A 24,847-nucleotide genomic window follows, 5' to 3' on the forward strand; every position below is an offset into this window, starting at 1 on the left:
ACAGTAGGAACCAGTGGAAAACCAGAGTGGTGGGTTGCCACCGAGTCCCCACTCTGTGTCCGGCTCTGTTAGGTACTCGGTACCCATAACCTCACTGAGTCCTCACAGTAAGTCTGTGAAGTGCGTATTTTTATCCCATTTTGCATAGAGGCCCCTGGGGTTCCGTTACCTGCCCAAGGTCACGGGGCCAGTAGGTGTCAGGCAGCGATTTGCAGGAAGATTGTTCCAGGCGAAAGCCTGCATTTCTTCCACTGCAAGGCTCCTCCTCATGGTGTCTGATCCCTTTGACTCACGATAGCTCTGGCAGTGGCCGCTAGCTGCTTGTGACACCTGCAGATAACACCAAGCGTGGCCCTGTGCCCCTCTCCCACAGTCAAGTTCATACTCAGCCCCTCCTGCACTTGAAGCAGAATGAGGCTAAAATATGTCATTCCAGTGACAGGGCACACCTCTCAACTGTCTAGCAAGAAGGTAAAGAATGTACATTAGCATCAACCCCTCTGTTTTGGCAGCAGCTTCTTCTGGAAATGCCTCTCTTTCCTACCTATTCCGGTAGGAGAGGGCAGTGCAGTGCCCTGCCAATGAGCCACAGGCCAAGGCCTGTTTTCAGGGAAAGTCTCTGCTTCCTGTGAGGAGAGGACGTGCCCGCCAACCTCAGAAGTCAGCTGGGTGCCCATGGCCAGGTGCTTTGTGAGCCGCTCCTTCTAAACCCGAGCAGCTGGACCTGCACTGGGAAGGCAGAGAGGGGGCAGCCTGCCTGGGATCACTCCTGTACAGCAGATAGCAGGGGACTTCTGGAGAAACCGAGGCAGAACCTTAATGCTAAGGAGAACTCAGCTGGGGTAAAGGAGCTTCAAGCTTCATCCTTTAAGAAGGTTCTCTACTCAGGGTATCACAGTCTAAAGTCAAGGTGTTTGTCAGATCAAGTTCTCATCTGGAGGCTCTGGGGAAAAATCTGCTTCCACACTCACTCTTGCTGTTGGCAGAATTCACGTGCTAGTGGCTATAGGACTGAAGCCCCAGTTTCCTGGTGACATCAGCTAGGGGCCACTGTCAGCTCTTAGAGGCCACCCCCATTCCTTGACACATGGCCTCCTCCATCTCAAACTGCAATGGTGTGTTGAATCCTTCTTGTGTTTAAACCTCGGACTTCCTCTTCTGAGATCAGCTGGAAAAATGCTCTGCCTTTAAAGGGCTCACTCAGTTAGGTCAGGCCACCTAGATAACCTGCCACTGGCCAGATATGTGCCATAATCAGGGAAGCCACTTCTCACATGTACAGTTTCCACACTCCTGGGGAAAGAATTATCCAGGGAAGAGCTTGCTGCTCACTCTGCTGGACCTTTATGTACCTTTTCCCAGGATGTTACACTTGTGCTTAGCTAAGAGTTCATTGAGTTCAAGATGGCAAAGCTGAGTCCTGGGGAGTCCAGGGGTAGGAGGCATGGTCCTCCTGCCAGGCCTTCTCCTGACTCCACGCCCACCGCTCCTCTCACCCCTCCCGGCCTCCTTTGCTGCAGACGGTTCCCACCTGCCCCAGAACTAGCCAGTAGTGTGGCTTTCTGGCAGGGACAGCAGGTCTCACTAGTGGCTCCTGCTGTGTATCCTGAGCATTTTGTCTCCATGTGGTGCATGCCTTGTCAGATTTTGAGTATTAAAAACAGACTCTGAGCTGGATGGTAGTCAAATGTTATCATGCAAATGTTGCTATTTTTACAGGAAGGCCAAAGAAGAAAGAGGCTGTTTTGCACTTTGATTAGAAAATGTGCTCACGAGATATCAGACTCGATCTGATGAGAATGATGAGTCTCGCAGAGCCTGGAAAGCCTTCCTAAGGGAAGCCTTCGAGCTAGAAGGAGCCCTCAGAGGCAGCCCCTGCCCTCACCGCTCTCAGACTGGTTACTGGCAGGGGATGCCCATTACAGCATGAAAGGTAGGAAGCGGGAACCTGGAGAGATAAGGTCAGTGGACACTTCACACAGAGGAGAAGGGGTAATTGAGTAATGTGTGTTTCTGAAATGTCCTAGGACAGCAAGAGCTGTTCTCAGAAACATGATGAAACAGGTGGAAACGCTAACCAGGTGGCTCTGTGGAAGATCACGGCAGTGGAGCCAGGCCTGGGCAGCCTCCTGGCTCTCCCCCCATGGGCCAAGACACCTGAAACAATCAATTTAACTTGTTTGGGCCTCAGTTTCCCCCTCTCTCGGTTGAGGATAGCCACACAGCTGAAGCAGGAATGGGATTGTATTATATGTAGTGTGAAGAGAGAAAGAAGGCTCCAGAAGAGGGTCTCTGTACATTTATACATTCTCACACATTAGTCTAGTTCACATATATGTGTTACAGTCAGAAAAGAAACCCTCTCTATACTTAGAAAAGGTTTGTACATGAACGAGGAAAGAGATGCTTGCCATGTTGCTCTGTAGGAATTTTTATGGAAGGAAAGAAGAGTTTCTTTTCTAAGGTTTGATTATACAAATATAGAATAGTTGGGTATATTTAGCTGATTTTATTGAAATAGACCTGTCATTTCATTGGTTGAGCTCTCTCTCAGTTGGCATGCATTTGTGTAAATATTGCTCATTGATTATTTGTTGGTTTCCTGCCTCAGTTCGTACCCTGAGCTCTGGGGACAGAGGGCCTGCTGGCATGGTCCTAGGGTGCCATCTCCAGAACCAGACAGACCTGGGCAGAGTCCCTTCAAGTTGCTCTTTGGTGATCAACTGCAGAGAAACAAAATGATGTGTTGATTAAACTTGTAGGCCTGGCCCTTAATGAATGTCATAGCCCAGCCCAGTGTCAGACACCTGGGGTTATCAAGCAATGAATATTAATTGCATTGTCCAGCCCCATGCTGAGAAATCTCAGGATGTTCCTTCAAAGGAGAATTTCCTGGTTCAGTAATCACTTTTCTCAATAGAGCTTGGTCTCTGATCCACCTGATAGAAAATGTGAACAGTTATCTTCAACTGACAACTTTCAGTGGGCCTTTGGCCACACTCTCCAGCTTATTTCAGGATAACGGGTACTATAGTTTCCTAGATTAGCTCATGGGGACCAGAGATGTCAAACAGATCAGAAAAGAGAATGCTAGGAGAAAAACAGCTGCCCTGTGGGGTAGAGGGTGTTCTGTCCTAAGGCCAGTTCAGACCAAGCCAGTAGAAGCGGAGCACCTCTGTGTGCCAGTGACTGCACAGCACCCAGCTGGTGGGCGTTGTGCGAGCACACTGGGCAAGGTGCTGCACAGTGGGAAGGACACAGGCACTGCAGCCAGACTGGCTGGGAGGAGCTCCTCTCTCCTGCTGCTCTACTGGCTGCCTTTGCCAGGACTCCCAACTTCCCAGAGCCTCAATTTACTCATCAGTCAAATGGGGGTGAGCAGTCCTCACTAGCAACACCCCAGCACATGACAGGCCAGGATTCAAAGGTGGAGCTGCCTGACCCAGTCTTCACGCTTGCTACCCATACTCCCAAGGAAGCTAGTGGTGTTCTCTGTGGCTGTCTCCTTCAGCCCTGTCTGAATGCCACCCTACTTCTGGAGCCCCCATCCTCCACCTGCCAGTTCCCACTGTGGTATGTTGTCTTCAGAAGCTGCATCAGGATTGCAGGGACCAGCCATGGCTCAGCTTTCCTCTGTCCTACATCCAGGGCCACCAGCAATGAGGCCAAGTGACTATAGGACTTATCCTAAGGTTATCAAAACCAGTAGGAACTACAATTTTCTATAATCTTTTGACCTGTACTTTTAAATCTATAAATGATGGGGTTTGCATCAGGCGATCACCTGTAGCTCCCTTCCGCCTGAACTTCCTCACGTTCTTTGACCTGAGCTTGGTTCTGGATACTTCCCTTTATAGGGGTATGTTTGAGATCTGACGCAGTTACACCTGCACACAGAAGGACTGTTGGGTAGCCCTGAAATTCTAAGACAAGGCACTCACCTCTCTGGACAGGTCCTGCTTTTTCTGCTAAGCAAACAAATGTAAATTTTGTCACAAATATCAAATACTAGCCATGCACATGAGGCTGGGCCTCAGTCTGGCCATGGGCATGCTCTGGACTACCAACAGCTCTGGGGCCCCCATCTTATCAGTCTTTGCCCTGGGAATAGTGCTCTTGTATATAGTGACATTCACTATGACTTTACTGTGGGCTCCTTGTGATCTACTGGTCATCGAAGGCAGAATTTTAGTCTTTAGATCTTTGAGAGGCTGCCATTGGGAAACATCATAGCCTTATCCTCCTGGATCCTTCCCATGGCCCTGCCATAGGACACCCTGGCAGCAAAGCCTCCCGTAGCAATCGGAAGACCCAGGGGATGGACTAAGGAGGGCTTCCTGGCAAGCAGAGCCTTCAGAGGCTGCATGGGTGACTCCAGAAGGTGGTGACTTTCACCTGAGGTATTCGGCTTCACTCCAGGTGACATCTTGGCCTGAATCCTGGACCGAATGGATGGATGGACTTCTATGGTCCCTTCAAGGTACCTTTCCACACTTCCCTTCTCTTGAGTTGTGATTGCTTTGTGCAGAAGTCAAGCAGGGAGGGAAGAACACAGAAAAGTGCAGCGAGGCCAGGGAGGGATCTGCTGGGGACTGAGGTGTGGGCTTCTGTGGCAGGGGAGGGAGGCAAGGTCCAAAAGAAACCCAAGGGCCTGAGGTCACTCCTAGGGACTGTGGCTTATGAATTTGCTTTGACTGGCACTATAAAACTTGGCTTCAACCTGTTAATAAGTGAAGGAAATCACTTGATAAAGCAAAATCAAAGCTGGATTCAGAACCTTGGGCTCCTAAGTTTTCAGATATTACCCTGTGGGATTTGGTGCTAGTTTGTCAGATGAGCACCTAGAAAAAGTAGAGTATGTAGATGTGCCTGGGGTGACCAGATGACAGGAAAGACCTGTTTCCCTCACCTTGGCTGTCAACAATCCGTGTATAAGACTACTACTAATCGCGTTCTGTGTTATGAGGGCTTGAACGGCTTGTTCCCGGCGCCCCGAATTGGGGGTCACCCTCCAGAGCATCGTCTCAACACGGCTGGGGCACAGCTGCAGGCTGGGGTTGGGAGGGAGATGAGAGGGTGGCATCCCACATTCATCAGTCATATCTGGAATTGTGAAAAGTCATGGATTCTTCTGACCCAAGTCTCCATCCTTCTTGATAACTGCCTATTAATCTTACGTCTGGAATCTTTCCAGTTTGCTGCCTTTTCCCCTTTCCCACCTGCAGTCTTGGTCCAGACCCGTCCCTCTCATACTGGGCCATTATTAGCCTCTCTTCCCACCTGCATGGGGGGAGCCCCTCTCTGCTGTCCCAGCTGCCAGACTTCCCACGTCGCCTCGTTTCTCTGCCACGTGGCCGTCATTTACTTGCCTGTGCCCTTTGGGCTTCACTGTAGCACCACTTGCCAGCACGCGCCTGCTGCCCAGCAGGGATGCAGCGAGGGTTTCACGCGTGAGTGCTGCCTCCGTTGCAGGCCTCTGATCCACCTCCATACGCGATCCAGAGTGACCTTCCTAAACACAGCAGGTCAGTCTCACGGCTAATGTTTTCTCAGTGGCTCTGCCACTCCAGGTTCCGTAGCATGGTGTGCACAATGATCCTTGCTCCGACACTTTTCAGTATCCATAGCTTTGTGGGGAGCTGACACTCAACATCTACTTGTAGAATGGAAGAAGAGCTCAGGAGTTTGTCATCTGACTGGGCCCTTCCCCCAGTGGTGGGGCCTGGTTCCAGTTGTGTGACTCTCCTGGGTCTGTGCCTTGTCACCTGTGGCACTGTGGGCTCAGTGACACCCCTGTGGGCTTGCTTGAGGATTAAATGAAAGTGCAGAAATGTACCAGAAGTGACTGGCAAAGTGTTGGTGCTCAGAAGAAAAGACACTTTGTTTGTCCCCTTCTCCCTGCTCTTCCCTTCAACCCCAGGGGTGACTTCTGCCAGAGGTCCCGCCCCTGCCTACCCTCCAGGCAGAATGAGCTCCCACCCCCCCGACCCCCAGGACAGGGGCCCTGAGCTCTCCCCGTATCGCTGTGGCCTGGCCCCAGGCAGATGGTGTCCACTGCTCACCTTTCACCCCCGGAGCCTGGCACAGCACTCACAACAGGAAACACTCAGATTTACGCATGTGTGAGTGAGGTAGCCCCTGGCTGTGCTCATCGTCCAGCTCATGGGCTCCAGCTCATCGTCTCGGAGCTGCCACTGCCCTTCAGAATCACTTCCCTTTTGCATTCTGGGCAAGCTGGCTGCCCAGGAGCCTCCATGGGGGTCTGGTCACCAGCCCTGTCCTGCAGAACGCCGGGCCAAAAGCAAACACACCAGGGCCAGGAAATTTCCCATGGGTGGAAGTGACCTTTCTCTCAGAACTTATTATGGAGATTAAATTTCCATTTTTATTGGGAACATTAATTGATCCCAAAGGGACTGAGGGCAGAGATTCTTTGAATAGTTTCAGATCCTGCCAGTCTGAGGCTGCGTGTGGCTGATGCTTCTGTGCCCTGGACTCCCTGTTCTGGCCCCATCCATCCAGCATCCAGCATCCAGCACGCACTTCCTGGGCCCACAGCCCGGTATTTTTCATCCTGTGCAGCCATGGGAAGGACAGGACGCTGGCCTTGGAGGGCATCAGCGCTGCCTGCACTAGCGCCTGTGCTTGTCCTCCCTCCACTCGGAGGGGATGAGCTCCTGGGCCCAGCGGGTCCCCTAGGAAAGGCTACTTCTAGGAGAGACAGGAGCCACCCCTTGCCCCACCCTGCATGGCTGCCCTGTTGGCTCATGCCTGAGCCCTTCCAAGCCACTGCACTGAGGCCAGCTTGTCCCTCTGTGAGACATTCCCAGCCCCTCTCTCTTGGGTCACTGCTCCCTACACCCAGCTGACGCTTCCCTATGCCCTGCCCCTGGTCTTGGGACACAGGGCAGAGACACATCACCCACTGGAGCTTAATACAAAGGAAGACAGAACCCAGCACCAAAGGGCACCATTCAAGATGGATGGGGAAGCTTTGTTGAGAGCAGACGTCTGAGTAACAATTCAATAATAATCATCCCTTCCATTTGAGGAACCACTTCACCGTAAACAGAGATGTTTCTGGCACATGTCACCTCCTCTGATCCTCATTAGAACCCTCTGATCCTCATTATAACTCTGTGAGGTATGTCTTTATTTGGGGGTTGGGGAAACTCACTGCCAAGTCAGAGATTCTAGGAGGCAGAATCAGGATGCAGGTTCTGGCCCACCTGCCTCCTCAGGCCGCAGTAAGAACAGTGCTGCAAGTACTGGGCACAGTCAGTGCTGACCAGATGTCATTCTCTGCTGCCCCTCTCGGGACCCCAAGTGAGAGGAGCATCCCCCCACTCTGCTCACAGTGGATTCTACCCTCACCCAGCCCCTGATTCTGCCTGTCTCAGGGAGCCTCTCTGCTTCTCTTTGGACCTACGTGACCACAATCCCATGGGTCCCATTGTCCCACGTCTGGGACCTGGGTCATCTCTTACTCCTGCCTGGCACCCCCCAAGTGTTTTTTGTGGAATGCTTGTTCCTCGTGGTGCTCTGTGAGGAGACAGGAGGGCTTCCCTGGTCACATCCACCTCCCTACTAGGGACTCACGTGAGCGTACGAGAGGCTCTGAGAAGGCCCAGAGTAAAGAAATATGTTAATTAGATCACACCAGCCAGTCCTAAATGTATCGGATCATGGAGCCCTGTAAAAAGGTGAGGCCCATTAAATCCCTTAAAACTGGTGTTCCCACAGGAAGTGCCTTGGGGAGTTTCACCGTACCGTGGGCTGTGATGATTCACGCCACAGTCAGGTGTGTTCCGGTGTTGCACCTGCCCCCATTACCACCTTGATCGTGCAGTTACTGATGTCCAGGATGGTGACATGCTGGACTCCACACAAGCCTCCGAAGTGCCTTATAGGAACTGTGCCCTTGATCCCACCCCCATTTTGTAGATGAGGAAACTGAGCTTCAAGGATTACCTAATCTGCCCACACGTTGCTCAGCTTTTTCTGACCTCTAAGGTCCATTTCCAAAACCCAGAAAAACTTCCACCCAATACCTGACCGCTTCCTTTAATGGGCCCTGCAAATCCATTGAGCCTGTTTCCTCCCCTACAAAACAGGGGCGGCATCACCTCCCTCCCAGATGTTTTGGGTTTGAGTGGAAATGGGGTGAACTAATACGTATGAGAACCCTGTTAAACTGTTGCCTGCTCCAGTAATAGAAGGCCTGGGTATTTTTATCCTGATCCTCACAGGCACATCTAACAAATTCTCCGCAGGTTAGTCCAATCCCTTTCAGCTTCCCCTCAAAGACCTTCTGCGCCAAGGGCAAGTGAAAGAATCTAGGGGAGCAGGTGTGGGTTTGGAGAGAGCAGTCAAGTGGCCAAAAGATCCCAGACTGTTGACATTTTATTGTACTGAGGATGCCCGCCCGGGACCGCGGTCAAGCTGCCCTTTAAAATTCAGGGCTTCGGCCTCTCAGCTTGATGCCCCGGAAGGCCTGGCAACTCCGAGGCAGCGTTTCCACAGGAACAATCTTCATCAGGTGGCCAAGACTTTTCGAGTATGTCTCCACTGCCAGCTGAAGGCCAGGCCCTGATGCACCCCTCTACTGGGTGTGGCAGCTCCCCGAGTGGAGGCCTGAAGTCCAGTCACTGTTGGATAAATGGTAGAATTCACTGACCTGGCTGGAGCCCTCTGACCAGTGACTCTGGGGTCTCTGATGGCTTCAGGGTCTCAGGGGGCTGAGGGTCAAATTTAAACTCTTTGGCAGGACATTCTAGGCTCTCCTTGGTGTCTTTTTAGGCTCCTCACCCACCCCCACCAGGAGCAACTTGATCCTTTCTTTCCCTCTAACCCCACTCTGCTGTTGGGCACTAGGCCTCTGCTCATTCGAACCCCTTAACCTGGATGCCAGCTCTCAGGGCCCCCACTCACATGTATACCCCATTCTCCATGGCAGACCACTGTGCACCTTGGTCCCAGCCCAAGGACTGCCTTCTCTATGACAGTCGATACTCCTGCCCCTCTCTTTGTGCCTTTGGTGTGACCAGGCACTGGGAAGGGTAGTGACATAGACCGAATGCTTGTGTCCCTCCAAAATTATATGTTGAAGCCCTAACCCCCAGTGTGGTTGTATTTGGAGATGGGGCTCCTAAGGAAGTAACTAAGCTTAAAAGAGGTATAAGGATGGGGCCCTGATCCAACAGAATTATTGTCCTTATAAGAAGAGACATGAGAGGGCTGCGCCCACACCGAGGAAAGGCCATGTGAGCACACAGTAAGACATTAGTGGACTGCAAGCCCAGGGGAGGCCCTCGCCAGATACCAGCCTTGCTGGCACCTTGATCTTGGACTTGCAGCCTCCAGAACTGTAGAAACCAGTGTCTGTTGTTCAAGCCACACAGTCATGGTATGTTGTTACGGCAGGCCGAGCTGACTGCGGCAGGCAGGGACGAGGCTTTGTTCATCTTTCCATTGCCAGTGCCCCATCTGGCACATAGCCCAGTGTCTGAAGACCTGGCATGCCGGCAGTGGGCAGTGTGTGTGAGAGGGTCTGTTCGGCAGGCCTCCCCTGGCAGGTGGCAGCCCCACTGCTGTTCTCCCCTGAGGTCAAGGCAAGCTCTCCCCATCCTACAGTTCTCAGTCAGATGCCTCTTCTCCGGGGAGGCCATCTTTAGTACCCACTTGAGATTTGGCCCCTGGTACAACTTCTTCAAGTGCAGAGCAGGTTGTGAATACTCAGGCATGGGTTGCCAGCATCCCTCCCCTCACCTGGGCTCTCCAGGAGCCTGGGGCTGGGTCTCTCTTGCCCTGCATACCTGGCACCTGGCATCCTTCCCTCAGAGCCTGTGAGTACTTGGGCAGTGTTCAGGTTCAACCCTCTCATTTCACAAATGGGAAGCCGCAACTTAGAAAGCTGTTGAGATCATCTCCTCGAGTGTTGCTGACTCCAGTGACCTGGGAGCCACCTTGGGGCAGGGTCCATATTTCTGATCTGTTTCCTCAAGGCCAATGCTTGTCCTGGGGAAGGCTCTGATGCAGGACCGAGATAGGCCTGGGGCAGTCACCTCTGCTTCCCACCCCAGCTCTGGGCCAGTGCAGCTCCAGGTGATGGGTTTTTAATTGACCTGGATGGACTGGTCTTCCCAGAGCCCCAAGGATCTTTGCAGCAACTCCATTCCCTAATAAAGCCATCCTGACCGAGGGACAGAAGGCAAAAACCATTGTGCGAGAAAGGACTTGCGAATCTCTCTCCTTTATTACTAAGCCACTTAACAAATTCTCAGAGTGAGGACCAATTTAGGCCCAGCCAATAGCTGAGCAGGGCACTGCGATTCATTTTCTCTCCGTTGAGCTCTGCGGGGAGAGCTCCAGCTGCTACCTTTTTGATTCCTATTTACCAGGCTATTGCGGTGCGCGAATCTGAGCTCTCTGCTCAGACGTCTTAACGAGCTCGGGGTCCTGTGAGCAGCAATGGCTGAACCACTCATTAAGCCTTGCCGGGCTGTTGGTGTGCAGTCTAGAAAGCACCGAAAAACTGCTCTTTACATTTTTTAAGTTGTAAAAGTAATAGGAATGAGCAGGAGCTCATTTTAACTAGTGAGATCATACAAAGTGGTATAACATGTATTAATCTTCTCCGTCTTCCCCATTTCTGTCCCTCTGAGGAGAATCCTAGTCTCAACACTGGCATCTGTCCTTTTATACATTTTTCCAGGCTCGTATAAAAGTATATGGACGTATATCTATATATATGAAATGTATTTGCTTTACAAAAATGAGGTCCTGCTATTCTTGGGTTCCCCTAAGATCCATGCACTTGCCATCTCCGTCCATGCCCCGGCATGTTTTCCAAGTGACAGCCGCTGCGGCAGCTCACGTGCCTTCTGCAGCGCTGCGCACGTCCTTGTGTTCATGGTTTGCAACCCAGTGGGTGACACACATCGTCGTGGCTTTAATTACCTTTCCCTGACTGCTCTTGAAGTTGGGTGTCTCTCTTCTGTTTATCCATCATGGGACTCTCTCCATGGATGCTCTATTCATACTCTCTGCCTCTTCTCCTACAAAACTGTGACTTCTTCTTACCCATTTGTAGGAAATCGTGACCTGGTGTAGAAACTGACTGTGTATGTGCTGCAGATTTGTTTTTCCAGCCTTTTGTTTCTTTTGACTTTGTTTTCATGGCTTTTGCCATATGAAATTTGTTCATTTTTCTGCAACTCAATGTGTCTTCTTAGGAATGTTCCCCGCCCCCCCGCCCCCCGCATTACCAGATTTTTTTTGTGCATGTATATATGCCCTCTTAATTTATTATTTTTTTCATTTAAAACATTAATTTATCTGGAATTTGTGCATACAGAATGAGGTAGATCTTTGTTTTGTTTTATTTGATGTCAGTTATGCCAGAACCAATTTATTTTAAAAACCTTCCTTTCTTGTGTGAATTAGCCTGCCACCTTTGTAATATATCTGGTTCCTATATAAATGTGAATCTATTTTTGAATTCTTTTATCTGTTCTACTGAAAAGATTTGTCTGTTCCTGTGCTAATGCCGTGCCCTTTTATTATAATGGCTTCAGGATAAATTTTAATACCTGTCAAAACAAGCCCTTTTCTCACTATTCCTTTTACAGTTTTCTTAGTTATGTGTCTGTATGAATGTCAAGAGCATTTTTATACAGTTTAAAATGAGGATTCTATTTAGAAATAAAAAAAAAGTATATGGAATATTTGCTTTTTTTGTAAAATAGTTCCTATAGTTTAAATAGTTTTCTTCTCTTCCTGTTTTAAGAGTTGTTTTTCTTTTTTTTCAGAAGTCTTCTGAATTTTTTTAAATTAAATAGCTATGGGCATTTATTAACATAATCATACTTTTCCCTTTTCTATGTAATGATTTAGGCTGATGGATTTCTTGACATGAACCATCCTTGGACTAACCCATACTTGGTCATAATGACATATTCCTTTGATGCAATGCTGGATATGATTTGCTAGTATTTTATTTAGAATTTTTGCCTCTATGCTCATGAGTGGAATTTATCTATAGTTGTCTCCAACATACCACTGTCTTCCATATGCCATCTCTGTGCACTAATGAGATTGTTCCTGTCTTTGGGGGGTTTCCAAACAACAGTGATCAATGCTGGAGAATAAGTATTGTGATTGAGATGTGTACAAGGGGCCAAGAGAGCACAGAAGATAGTGTGACATAGTGTGTCTCAAGAGGTTGAGGAAAGCTTTCTTCCAGCTCTGACATTTGAACTGTCTCTCACAGAATGAGTATGACCTCACCCGGAGGCGGAGGAGGAAGACTGTCCAGGGGCGTGCGGGAGACCACTTGGACTGGCTGACATTGTCAGGAATTTTGTGAGCCAGTTAACAACAGCATGTTGGTAGCTAGAAATCAGCCAGGTGGGAAGTGTTTACACCATGGAAACTGGCAAATATTAAAAATCAGCTTGTTTGTTTTTCCCCCCAAACAGCGGGTTGTTAAACCTTTAACAGTCCAATAATACACCCTGGACTGTATTACTGTCTGTCTTCCTGTCCTTGACACCTAATCAAACTCTGCACCCCTGAGGGCAGGGACCATGTCATTTTGTCACTGCACGGGGCCTGGCACTAGAGACAGGACATGTACAAAGCTACTAAGAACACAGGCTTTGGAGTCAGAATACCCTGGGGTCAGTCACTTACTAGTCGAGGGCAGATTACCTAAAGTCCCTGAGCACTCTGTCCTCATCATGAAATTAGGGTAAAAAACCCTACATCCCTGCATATACTGCCACAAGTAGTAGCTTAAACATAATATTGTGGAGCTGAAATTATACATTGATTAATTCAACACATTTTCGTGATCCTCCTGTTTGGCTTTGGGGATCTCGGGATGGCTTTGTAAAACAAATAAGCATGTCTCTCTCTGATCCAAGGGTTCAGGTCATATTATACTGTGGCTCTATGCTGTTCCCATTGGCTGGGGGTATCTCCTGAAGCTCCTTCACCTGGGCTGCTCTTGTTCCACCATCCATCCCTTGGAGAAGTGAGCGGCTCATGGCTGAGTGGCCTCTAGTAATGGAGGAAGGGGAAATAATTCAGACCCTTGTAAAGGAAACACCCTTCTAAAGGCTGCGCTGTGAGCAACAGCCCTAGGCTCGCACCTGGCTCTGCTTGCCAGCTGTGAAGCACCCACTGCCAGCAAGCGGCCACAGGTAAAAAGGGCTAATGAACAAGAGCGCACTTGGACCAGGCCTGTTGGAGCTGGGAGACCAGGAGGGCAGAGGAGCCTCCCGCCACACCGCAGCTGCTATCCTGAGAGCTGCCAGGACATCTTCTGGGTCCTGCCACCTGACGCATCAGTGAATTGCGAACATCAAGCTGTTTTCTTTCCCACTCACTCATCCTCTCAGTAGCCCATCAACTTCTCAGTTTTTAAGGAAAAAGGAACTCCCGAGATGTAACTGTCATTAGTAACATTCTAAGATTCTGTCCTCAAAAAAAGAACTGTCCCCACCGCTGCTGCATGGCGCAGTGGGAATGTTAGAGAATTCGAGCTTGAACCTGCTACTCACCAGCTGTGTCCACTGAACGAGGGACTCACCTCTCTGAACTTCCTTGGCTTAACTCTAGACTGAGTGCTGAATACTAGCTAGGAGGGGCCTGCAAGGAGCTGAGCTGACGTATGCAAAGCACCAGGCCCAGTGTCTGGTGCACAGTGGGTGCTCAGAAAACAGCGGTTGGCATGAGTATGTGTTTATGGCCTTCCTTACTGCAGATAGGACTTACATGGCTTACAAGGATTCATGAAGAATGCAAACTAACATACATTTAATCTGGAGCAAAAGGAGAAAGAAGAAAAAGGGTAGTCATTAAATGGAGATAGAGGTAAAGCTGAGACTGCATGCCACAGTGGCCTGAGTGCCTGCGTGTGTGGCAAGGGTGGTCCCTGTGTTTGGTTCTGAGCTGCTGACGGGAGGAGAGACCCACTGCAGCAGATGATCCGCAGCAGAACTTTTTCGGCTGACCCTGGGATTGAAGCTGACCGTGCTAAGAAATGGGCGAAGCCGTGGGTGCCTGGCCCAGGTGCCTGCCACGTTGAGAGCAGGGGACACGTGGGTTTTCTATAACATCCATGGCCCTGCTGTCATTAGATTAGTACCCTACTGCGTCAGTCCTCAGAGAGCTGACGGTAGTGTTTTCCAGATCCCGTTCTGCAAGCTCGTTGGGTGATTATAGGAACCTGCAGGTATAGAATCCTGAAACAACCCACTTTTTTCTGTCTATCTTTGGCACCTTCTGGGAATTTTTCAGGGTACGAAAGCTTGGAGCTCTCAGCTAATGTTCTCCTTTTCTTTTCTCAAGGCTAACTATAGGAGTTTAGGAGGGAAAGCTTTGAAATCAGACCTGGATTCAGATTCTAGCTCTGCTAATTATTAGCTGTAAAACCCTGGAAAAGGTAGTATTTTGAAATCTCGGTTTCATGTCTACCTGGACGGAGAGCTGTCAGCTCTGAACCCAGGGAGATAAAGCCCAGCTCAGAGTGAGCCTCTGAACTGTGGATTCCCTTTGCTTTCCTTTAATATGCCACTTGGGGGCTTTGGGACCCTCCTGTTGGCTTAGGCCCTGGCCCGAGGGGCATCTCGTCCTTTCTGCTAGACAGCTTGCTCTTCCAAGTTAAGTAAACCCTCTGCCCCTTCCTGACAGCTTGAGGGCTTCTGAGCAGCAGTGGTGACTGTTCCTGGCTTCTGGTCTTCCTGTCTCCACTGGGAAGGCCATTGGCATGGAAACAGGCTTGGCTTTGAGGCTGGTCTCTGTCTCTGCCCGCTCTCGCAGTGGCCACGGCCCCCTGTTTGACATCACAGTCTGCCCCTGGCCGCCCACTGCCAGCGTCGCAGAGCACGAGTACGCCAGACAGGACTGAACGCTGCAGCGGCTGCTGGAACAACATGATTATTATTTCCTGGGCTTCGAGCTCAGGGGGAAGCTCAGAGGGCATGAGGGAAGATGGAGGGAGAGAAAAGAGGGCTTTGGAGTCATTTGACCTGGGCAGGATTCTGGTGTCATCTCCTCCAGGAACCTTCTGGGGTACCCTTCCCCCAGGCTGGACGGAGCAGTCCCTCCTGTGCTTTGCAATACATTCTGCCCTCTGCCCCAGCACTGTCACCATGTGGTCTTTGCTGCAGGCCTGTCTTTCCCGTGATTCTGTGGGCTCCTTAAGGGCTCTGATGTCTGATTCATTCTGTGTCCCTAGGTAGCCCAGCCTGAGACCTGGCACACGTTAGATCCCAGGAAGCCTTTGTTCCTGACCTGGGCACCAGCTTGCTGAGGCCCCCACTGGTGCTGAGCAGAGCTGGGCCCAGAGGCAGCTTTTCAGACCTCGCAGGGGGCTGTTTGCCACCACGACAGTGATGGGACAGTGCTCTAGGAGGCCCTGTGCTCACCCAAGAACTGGCATCCGCTGTCTTTGTAAAGAAAAGTTCTGGAGGGTGTCCCCTTTCTGGATCATGATGGGAGGAGAGGGGCTAGGCTTGGCCCCTGGGAAATGCAGCTGTGTGTTGCTGCTAATGGGACAGGAGGAGCCCTGGCAGGGCCCTCACACTCATTCTCACGCCACCCTCACACCAGCTTCAGGGTAGGTATGTTGTCATGACAAATTTTTAGAGGAGAAAACTGAGGCGCAAGAGGGTAAGTGACTTACTCAAAGTCAAACAGATGTGAAATCCTGCTGGAGTGGGTCCCACATGCCCTTCTGCTCGCTGGGCCACACTCTTCCTGTATGGAGAGACAGGAGACGGGAGGCAGTGCCCTGAGCAGCTGGCCTGGGCCTCTGCGTCCTCAGCCCCCCAAGAAGACAACACAAGAGAAGGTCGGAGAATTGGGACAGGGCATGGAGCTCGCTTCCAGTGTGCCCATCCCACAGATGTCTGCCAAGCACCTTCACAACCCAGCCCGATGAGCTCAGTTTCTGTAATCCTCCCAGCAACCACGTAAAGTAGGTTAGTTTTGTCCCATTTAATAGTTGAGCCTAGCTACAGCCTGTGCTCCTGGGAAGAAAAGCTCTTTTAAGGATTCAAACTGTAGGCCCGGCCCTGGTTCCAACACCCCTACACTTCGTTTGTATGATTTGGCGGGTACAAAAAATACTCGTACTAATTTATATTGGAGTCTATAGTTTAAAATACCTATTTTTTCTCTCATTAACATTGTCCTTTGATGATTATTTTCTGTACATTTTTTATTCAAAGTAATATGTACCCATGACTTAAACGCTGATGAGTTCCACAAGGCACATGATGACAGCAGCAGGCCTCTCCCCTGCCCTCCCTGTCACTGGTCCTGACCCTTAGAACCACCACTTGAGATGCAGAGCTGTTTCCTCAGATACTTACCTTGAAAAATGTGACTAAATTAGTGCTACAGAGAGTACCCTTATCTAACCTATATCTCAGCATCAGGCATCGTCTGGTGACTTCTTACCACTACCCTCCTACACAGTTCTGTCGCAAGTTTTGGTTAATCCACAGATTCTTCTGTTCATTTTTGTTATGACAATGTGACTCTTTTCCACAGTGAGCCAAGTGTGTACTATGACACCTCTCTTCCTTGCACTTTTTTTTTTTTTTTGCTTTTTCTATAGCTAACAATTGCCCTATTTTTTCTTATTGTTGATTTTTATGTGGACGTATCACTGATTTTTTTTGAACTTTCCAACAGGACCACGAAATCCCTCCCAGTACCATAAAACCTATCAGCTATACCATCAATGTGTGTGTGGTCTGGGAGCCCTCTCTCCTGGCACGCTTGTGCCCTGCTCTGGTCTGGTCTGCCATCCTCCAGGCCTGCAGCAGCACTGCGGTACTGGCCTCTCCTCTGTGCCAGACCCCTACATCTGCTTCCTTGTCTTTCTCTTTGTAGGTTTACTCCTTCAGTTTGCTGGAGCACATCCTCTAGTGCTTTCCTGGGAAGGAGGGTGTAGGACAAAAATGTTTTTGAAATATTGCATGTCTGAAAAAATATATCCTGATTCTCCCCCAAACTTAATTGATGTTTGGCTGGGTTTAGACTCTAGAATTTTTTATACCTTAGAATTTTGAAGGTGTTGCTCCTATCTCCTAGCCTCTAAAAATTATATCTTTTAGCTTCCAAAAATGTATAGCTTTAAAAAATGAGCTTCCAGTGTTTCTACTGAGAAGTGTCCTGCCATGAATTCCGAATTCCTGATCCTTTGTAGGTGACCTGCTTTCTTCTCTTGGGAAGCCTTTGCTATCTTCTCTTCAATCTCCAATGTTCTGTAATTTCATATAATGTGTTCTGCTGTTGTTCTTTTGAAATTCATTTGTACTAAGCCCTCAGTGGGCCATTTCAGTAAACAAATAAACAAAAACAAAAAGGACTTTTAAAATGGTTTCTTTACTAATTCTACCTTCCTTTCTCTGTTTTCTAGAATGCCTGTTTATAGGAGATTGGACTTCGTTGACTAGTTCTTCAATTTTCTTTTTTGTCCCATTTTCCATCTCTTAGAATTTTTATTCTGCTTCCTGAGAAATGCTCAGAGTTTTATTTCCAGTCTGTGTATTAAATATCTCTTGTTTAATTGTTCATTTCCAAGAGTTCTTCCTTGTTCTCTATTCCTTTTCATAGTATCTTGTTTTTTAATGGATGGGCAGTCTTTTCTTATCTCTCTGAGAATGCTAACTGCAGCTTTCTTTGTTCCCTGCATTGTTTCTATTTTCCTCTGTCATCTCTCTTATTTCTGTTGGTCTCTTTTGTTTGAAAGGTTGTCCTCACATGGCCATGCCCTTGGCCTCTGTTCCTTTCTGAGCATGAGGCCCTAAAGTGGGTGGGAAGCCCTGAGCTTGGTGATTGGGCTGGGCTGGTTGACTGGGCTCACGGGGAGAATATGGTGAGACCCGCCTGGTACATTGGGGACGACCCCCACAACTATCCCAATGTTTAGATCTGTCCTCTGGGCTGGATCTCCAGAGACGATCCTGCACTAGGGCATGGGCCTTACTGCCAGCATTCCGGGAGCCGCATCTCAGAGGATGGCCACTTTGACTTAATCCCCACTCATGGGATCCTGAGGCTCCCTGCTTACAGTAGAACTTCTGTGCTGTCAGACTCAGGTCCAGCCAATCCCAGGCCATTTGGGGGAGGAGGGTTTTGAGCAATGGTATGCTGGTAAATGTTTAACAACCATCTCTCATAAGAGGGGGAGCCCTAGTTGGTAGCATTTGCTGGTTTCTGAGATGTAAAAACTCCTATATGGGCCAATTTCAAGCTCCCATCATGATGTCAACCAACTCATGAAGTCCCTGCAACTTTATCCTCTCTGGCTGGACTCAGCTCGTACTATCTCAGCTGCTGCTCTGTGCTCTCTGCCCTCACCCCTCTGCAGCGTCCACTTCCTGAACCCTCACCTTCTCCCGCGGCCCAGCAGTTGCTGGTTTCTCCTCGACATCCCCTCCCATGGTTCAGCGTCTGCGGCTCTGTTAGGTCAGGTATCCCTTACACATCCTCTTTGCTGTTTCCAAAACTTAGTTGTCCTCTTTCCACAGCTGCCATTGTCTCCTTTTCCTTGTGGCTTCATACGTTATTTATGCTATCACTGTCTCTCCAGGGTTCCAGGAGGGAAGAGAGATGACGTCGGTGCTAGGTCGGCCTGTCTGAGCAGACGCTCCCCCAACTTGCATGTTTCCAGGTCCCCAGTGATTCAGCATCAGGCAGATGTGCTGAGCACCAGACAGCAACCTCTGCTCTTAGAGCACACCGGAGGCAGGGAGGAGGGGCTGGGAAGGCAGGAGGAAGCGGAAAGCTCGGGAATGTGCTTTGCAGACCTCAGGGGGCTGGCGTGCAGGTTGTCCTCCCTTAGGGATCTGAGGTTGTTTGTGGCAGCTGTTTCTGTGGTGGGCCTGGTCATGGCTGCTGGGTCTGAGGTGCGGGTGGTGGTTATTGTGGTCGTGCAGAGGGTGATGCCTGCAGGGCTGTGCTGACTGCCATCTGGGGACTCCGTGAGAGAGAAGGAGGCTTTGGTAGGGAAACGAGGAGGCAGGCACAGGGCTGCGCTGTAGGGAGGCTGGGCTATGGGGCCCCGGTGCCAGCTGGCAGAACCAGACTTACAGCCTGAGGCAGCGGAAGGGCTCTGCAGTGGGAAAGAGACTGACGTCGAAGATGCTTGCCCAGGGCTGGTTCTTCAGTGAGATTTACACCCGCAGGTGCGTCCACACTGGATGATTTCAGTGCCCGCCTCCCGTCTGGCATAGGAAACGGCCCAGTGGCTCCTGGGAAGTCTCCCACTATTCCTCAGTTCCCCATCCGCTCCCTCTCCGGCACTGTCAGCTCTGAGATGTGCTTAAAAGAGGACATGTCACTCCCAGCCACCATGCCCCCTTAGTCAAAATGTTGCTGGTGCACTCAGGATAAACTGCTGAACCTGCCTTTGGACAGGCCTGCACTAGGAAGTCAGTTTTAGAAATGGCTTCTGTACAATTCAAGGTGCCTTATTTTTTTTTTTCATTTTTGTGATAAATGCTGAGTGGGACAAGTGGATTATCTGGACTTGGCATTTGTTGCCTAGTCGCACAAGGGTTATCACATCAGTTGTTTTTAGTGATGGAAATTTGCAGTCAGTGGAGAACCTGGTGTTTATTCTGATTGGAACCTCTGCAGGGAGCAAGGCAGAGAGAACACAGGCTGGAGAGCTGGCCACACCCACTCCTAGGCGAAGAGAAATGAAACGTGGGTCCACACAAAAGCCTGTGCACGGCTGTCTATGGCAGCATTAGTCAGAGTAGCCAAGAAGTGGCAACAGACAATCAAATTGTCCATCAACCAGTGTGGTATGTCCATGCAGTGAAATATCACTTAGCCACAAACAGGAATGAAGTACTAATACATGTGAAAATATGGATGAATGTTAAAAAAAGTATGCTAAGTGAAAAGGCCACAAATAAAAGGCCACATAGTATGTGATTCTGTTTATACAAACCATCCAGAATAGCTAAATCCCTGGAGACAGAAAGTGGATTGGTGGTTGTCGGAGGAGGTGAGGAGTGACTGCTGATGGGTGCAAGGTTTCCTCTGGGGGAGATGAAATGTTCTGGAATTAAATGGTGCTGATAGTCGCACAAATGGTTTTTTCTAAAAAACATCCCCATTGACTTGTGCACCTTAAGTGGGCGAATTGTATGGTATGTGAAGTATGTCTCAGTAAAAATGTTAAAAGATAATCCTTTTCAAGAAGTCAGGCAGAAAACAGTCATGCCCTTCTGCGATGCTGGGGCTCTGCGACCTCAGTGAAGCTCCTTAAATGTCCTGTATCTTGCCCTTCTCTGTGTCAGCAAGGCTCATGATGCCCTACTGCAGGGACACTGGTCACATTTGTGCTGCTGCTTGAATTTCCTGTGTGGGGAAATTCTCATATTACGAGTCCACCCCATCACAGACAAAGCCAGAGCTCAGCCCTGCCTCCAGGATCCACCGATCAGATGTCTGCAATTTGTTCATTCAGCAAAGCTGTGTTGAGCGCCTACCGTGGGCCCTACACTGTGTAGTTTTCCTTTAAGGGTTATTACCAACAACCTCTGTGCTTGCAGTCAGAAAAAGAATTTCTTGGGCGTTAAACAGAGAGGAGCTGTAACCCAGAACCCAGTTACTACTCGGTGCAGCGCACCCAACATTTGTTGAGCGCCTACTTTAATGTCTGAGCACTTTCACCTGCAGTAGCTCAGTCAGCAGTTGTGTTTGGGGCACCTAATAGGTGTCAGGTGCTGTCCACTGGGTTTTCCTTGCAGATTTTCATTGATGATCAAGTAAGAGCACCATTGGGAAGCACCCGGCGCAGTGCCTGCTATTTTAGAAGGAGATCAGAAAGCAAATTTCCTTCCTTTCCCCCACTTAGCTGTACGAAAGAGGTCACCTGTACTGGCCAGGGGGCAGACTGTTAGCTGTACACCTTGCATCTTGGAGTTTAGAGGCTCTCCTGAATCTGTGAGTTGTGGGGCATGTGATTCTAGGGCTGGGTCTTTGATCCTTTTAGCTACATGGAGTGACCTGCACAGCAATGGCCTCAACAATAATTGTGACTTTTCGAAGGACTCTTGACATATTGGCTGTGCTTTCTGGCCCCTCATCACCCAACACAGAGAGCCCCACACTGGAGGGGCTTCCTGAGGCTCCCGGTCCCTTCTCTGGGAAGCCACAGCCCTCTAGAGAGGGTGGGGGCTCATTTGAGCATGAGGACGTGGCCTCTGCAGGGTGTTATTAGGTGGTAGCCATCCTTCTTCCTTCGAGGGTCCTTAGTGGACTGAGATAGCCTTGAGGGAGGCATTGGCAAGTAGCTCACCAGGGCCTCTCAGCACACAGGCCTCCCTGCCCACTGCCCACCAGGGCATTGGCTCTTTTCCAAAGTCAAACTAAAAACCTTCCCCAACATCCCCACCCCTTCTACAAGCCCCTGTCACCCGAGAGGAGTGAGTGGGCTTTTCTTTCCACCTTGTGAGAAGCAGGGTCCTGGAGGAAGGAGCACAGCTTTTGATGAGAAAGGTCTGGTGTGACTCTTGCAGCTGAGAAGCAGTGTTCTTAGTTGCAAGGAGCATAAACTGCTCATGGCCAACTGAAGCAGAAAAGGAATGCCTTGGAAGGACACTGAGGAGTTCACAGAGTCACCCAGATTCAGAAAGGGGATTCAGGAGGCGGGGCAGTGCCAGGATCCCAGCTAAGGTCACACTCTGGAGCCATCTGGTTCAGGCACACCCTCAGGGAGCTGCCTCTGGGGCCTGAGCCTGCCTCTGCTCCACTCGTGATCCTGTTGCCGCTGCTATAGGATAGGTTGTACAAGTCCTTGGTGTCGCTCTCTCTGAGCCCCAGGTGGCCAAGGTCATGTGCCTGTGCCTTAGCTGCCAAGGATGGGGTGGCGAGCAGGGGGCAGGAAAGCTCTCTCTGCCCAGCCTCAAAGGCGGCCACAACCTGCATGCCACCACCATTCCACAGAGGAGGGACATCTACCCCACCCTGCCCGTGGGGAGCAGCAAGACCTTAGGACAAGAAAAGTGGCAAAGATCCTCTGCTCCATTTGATAGAGGCGACCATTCAACCTCTCTGAGCCTTGGCTTTCTCACTGGTGACACAGGAGTAACACCTGCCCTGTCAGATGGTGGTAGGGTTAATCCTCTGAGGCTATGTGTAGTGCTAGCATGATGCCTGGCACGTGGAAAGCTTTCAGTTAATGCTCTATTCTCTTAGAGCTACGTTTCGGAGCCCTTGGATGTGACACGAGGAGACAGGGCATCCTTCTCTAGTGTCCTGCACATACACTCTTACCTCTGACAGTGTCATTATGTGATTATATGGATATGACAGGATTATAGCTTAGCCTTAACCAGGCTTTTTTACATTGAGTACTTTTAGACTTGGGTTTCAGTCCAATCTGAAGTGGACTTTCTGGTGTTTTAAACCGTATCACGAGCCGTTCTTCATACAGTGTATTAGAGTCTCTGCTTAATAACCGTTCTCTAAGGCCAGATTCTGCTTGATCTTTTTAATACATGTCAGAAGTTAACTAGCCTTTCTATGTATACTGAGGACTCCTTTTATAACTCTTCTCGTGGACTTTGCATTCTGAAAGATTTTATCTGTCAAAATATATACTACTTAGAAATAATTAATTCACTGTCCCTGCAAAGTAGGGAAGGCTAGTCCTGTTTTACAGATGAAAGTACCAAGTAAAGTCCCAGCACTTACTGGATGCTCAGTAAATATTTCCTCAGCAAGCAAGAGAGCACAGAAACGGGGGCCCCGGGATGTTGAGTGGCTCACCCGGGTGTGTAGCTGGTGAACGGCATAACGTCTGTGGGCCCCCACCTGCTGAGCCTGGGGCACCTGCCCCTATCTGGCCCTGGTGAGGGCCCCAAGCTGGGAGGAGGTTGGGTTAGGTGGTCTCCAGATGCCTGTGCGTGGCTGGAGTTGTCAGACTTCTTGGGCAGAGGCAGCCCCAGCACACCCCTGCTCCTGTTCTCCCACCACCCATGTTTCACAAACGCATCGAAACTGCCAAGGGAATGCACACACTAGGGGATGCCTGCTCTGCATCTGACCCCCACCACCACCACCTGGCCAAGGCTTGCAGCCGGGGGACGGTGGGGGGTCTCTGGAGGGTTTGGTGTCGATCAGACACTTGAAGGAGGCAAGGAGAGAGCCTTAGTCTGACCCTCACCAGCTACCTCAACAGGGTACAGAATTAGGAGATGCCGCGCTTAGGCTCTATCCTGCCTCTATCCCCCAATGTGAGGACCCCTCCCTGGGGAGGGGGGATTTTTGAGTTCATGGCTGAAACATGCCAGGAGCGTTACTGCTTGAGGATGGCTGTGGCTGGGGAGTCAGAGGACCTGGCCCTAAATTCCAGCTCTTCTGCTCCCAGCTGTGAGGGCTACTGGGGACGTATGCCTGGTTGAATTTCACACTTATGCCCCATAGAGGGGATGTCATGAGGAGCCAGCAGTGTATCTGAACTCTGCCTGCAGGAGCCCCCTGGGGAGAGCTGCGCTGCGATGGGGAGGTTGTTGGTAGCAGTGTGGTGGTGTAGCCACGCTCCCAGCCCTGTGCCTGCAGACTCTAGGGGCCTGCTGGGGAAAGGTGATGGAGGAACATCTTGGCTTCATCTACAGTGAACTCCACTGGAGTTCAAATGGCACATTTGGATATCATTTATTTCAGACTGCTGCCAAAGTGGCTGAAATAAAAATGCCAGCCGCAGCCTGGTCCTCCTGGGGAAGCGGTGAAGCAGAATAGCGGATTCCGAGAAAAGGAACTAGAGAGCAAGTTACATTCGTCTTGAGAAATAGGCCTGCCTTCCCAGCTGCCGGGGGGCCTCTAGACATCTCCTTTGAAGAAGGTGGGTTTTGTTCTTCGGAAAACCTTCCACCAGTAAATTGGGAAGGAAGTGAACATTTGTTGGTGGTCTATATGTGCGAGTCACCAGGTTGAGCCCCGAGAAGGTGCTGGCCTTTAGTTGTGTGTGTGTGCCTGCCACCAGACTGTGGGCTGAGGCCACGGCTCCTGGCCTGACCGTCCTGCACAGAGAGCGGTTCTGGGCCTGAGCCCTCGCTGCAGTGGCACTCTCTGGGAGTGGGCTCCTGAGTGATGTGTCTGTGTCCCCAGGCGCTGTGTGTGGTTGAGCAGACAGGAGCACCTTTCCCTGCCTCCTTGGTGACAGCAATGTCAGTTTCTGCACAGGGGCTGGAGGGCAGCAGGTGGGGGCAGACTGCAGGACTAGGTGTTCTAAAGTTTCCTTCCGACTTTGCCTTCCTGAGAGGCTGTGGGCTTGGTGAGAGCCTGCCAGGGCACCTAGCAACACGCACACCCAGCAGCACACACACACTCGAACACGCTCAGATATACAGTGCATGGACACACAACACAGGCAGACACAGCACACAGGCACACACACATTCACATACAGATATACACGGATGTGCATACACACCACACAACCACACACCCACACACACGTTTCACATTGCACACCTGCTGATGCTTCCACTGCGAAGCTTCGGTTCTCAAGTCAGAGTCCAGCTTCCTAATCCTAGAGGCAAAGACAGTCATTTTTTTCAAACAGAAGGTTCTGCATAGAATGCATTCCCGTCATCATCAGACATAAGTACTAGTTGACATCTTGCCCGTAAAAGAGACTATTACTCAACTTTCCTCTATTGGACTAACGTAAGCACCTTATAGGACTTGATAGCTTGCAATTACTGTGAATTCCATCTTTGCAGCAATCCTGTGAATGATTTAGCACCGTCCCCACCTTAAAGATGAAGAAACTGAGTTGGCGGCTAAGGGATGTCCAAGACCT

General features: G+C 50.1%; 1 protein-coding gene across 5 annotated transcripts in view; it reads left to right on the forward strand.

Annotated features, from left to right (window-relative positions):
- The window catches only part of TRAPPC9 (trafficking protein particle complex subunit 9), a 604,744-nt gene that overhangs the window by 517,903 nt on the left and 61,994 nt on the right, over positions 1 to 24,847 (forward strand). The window lies entirely within an intron of this gene.

Source organism: Eulemur rufifrons, chromosome 3, assembly GCF_041146395.1.
Source record: "Eulemur rufifrons isolate Redbay chromosome 3, OSU_ERuf_1, whole genome shotgun sequence".
Lineage (NCBI taxonomy): Eukaryota > Metazoa > Chordata > Mammalia > Primates > Lemuridae > Eulemur > Eulemur rufifrons.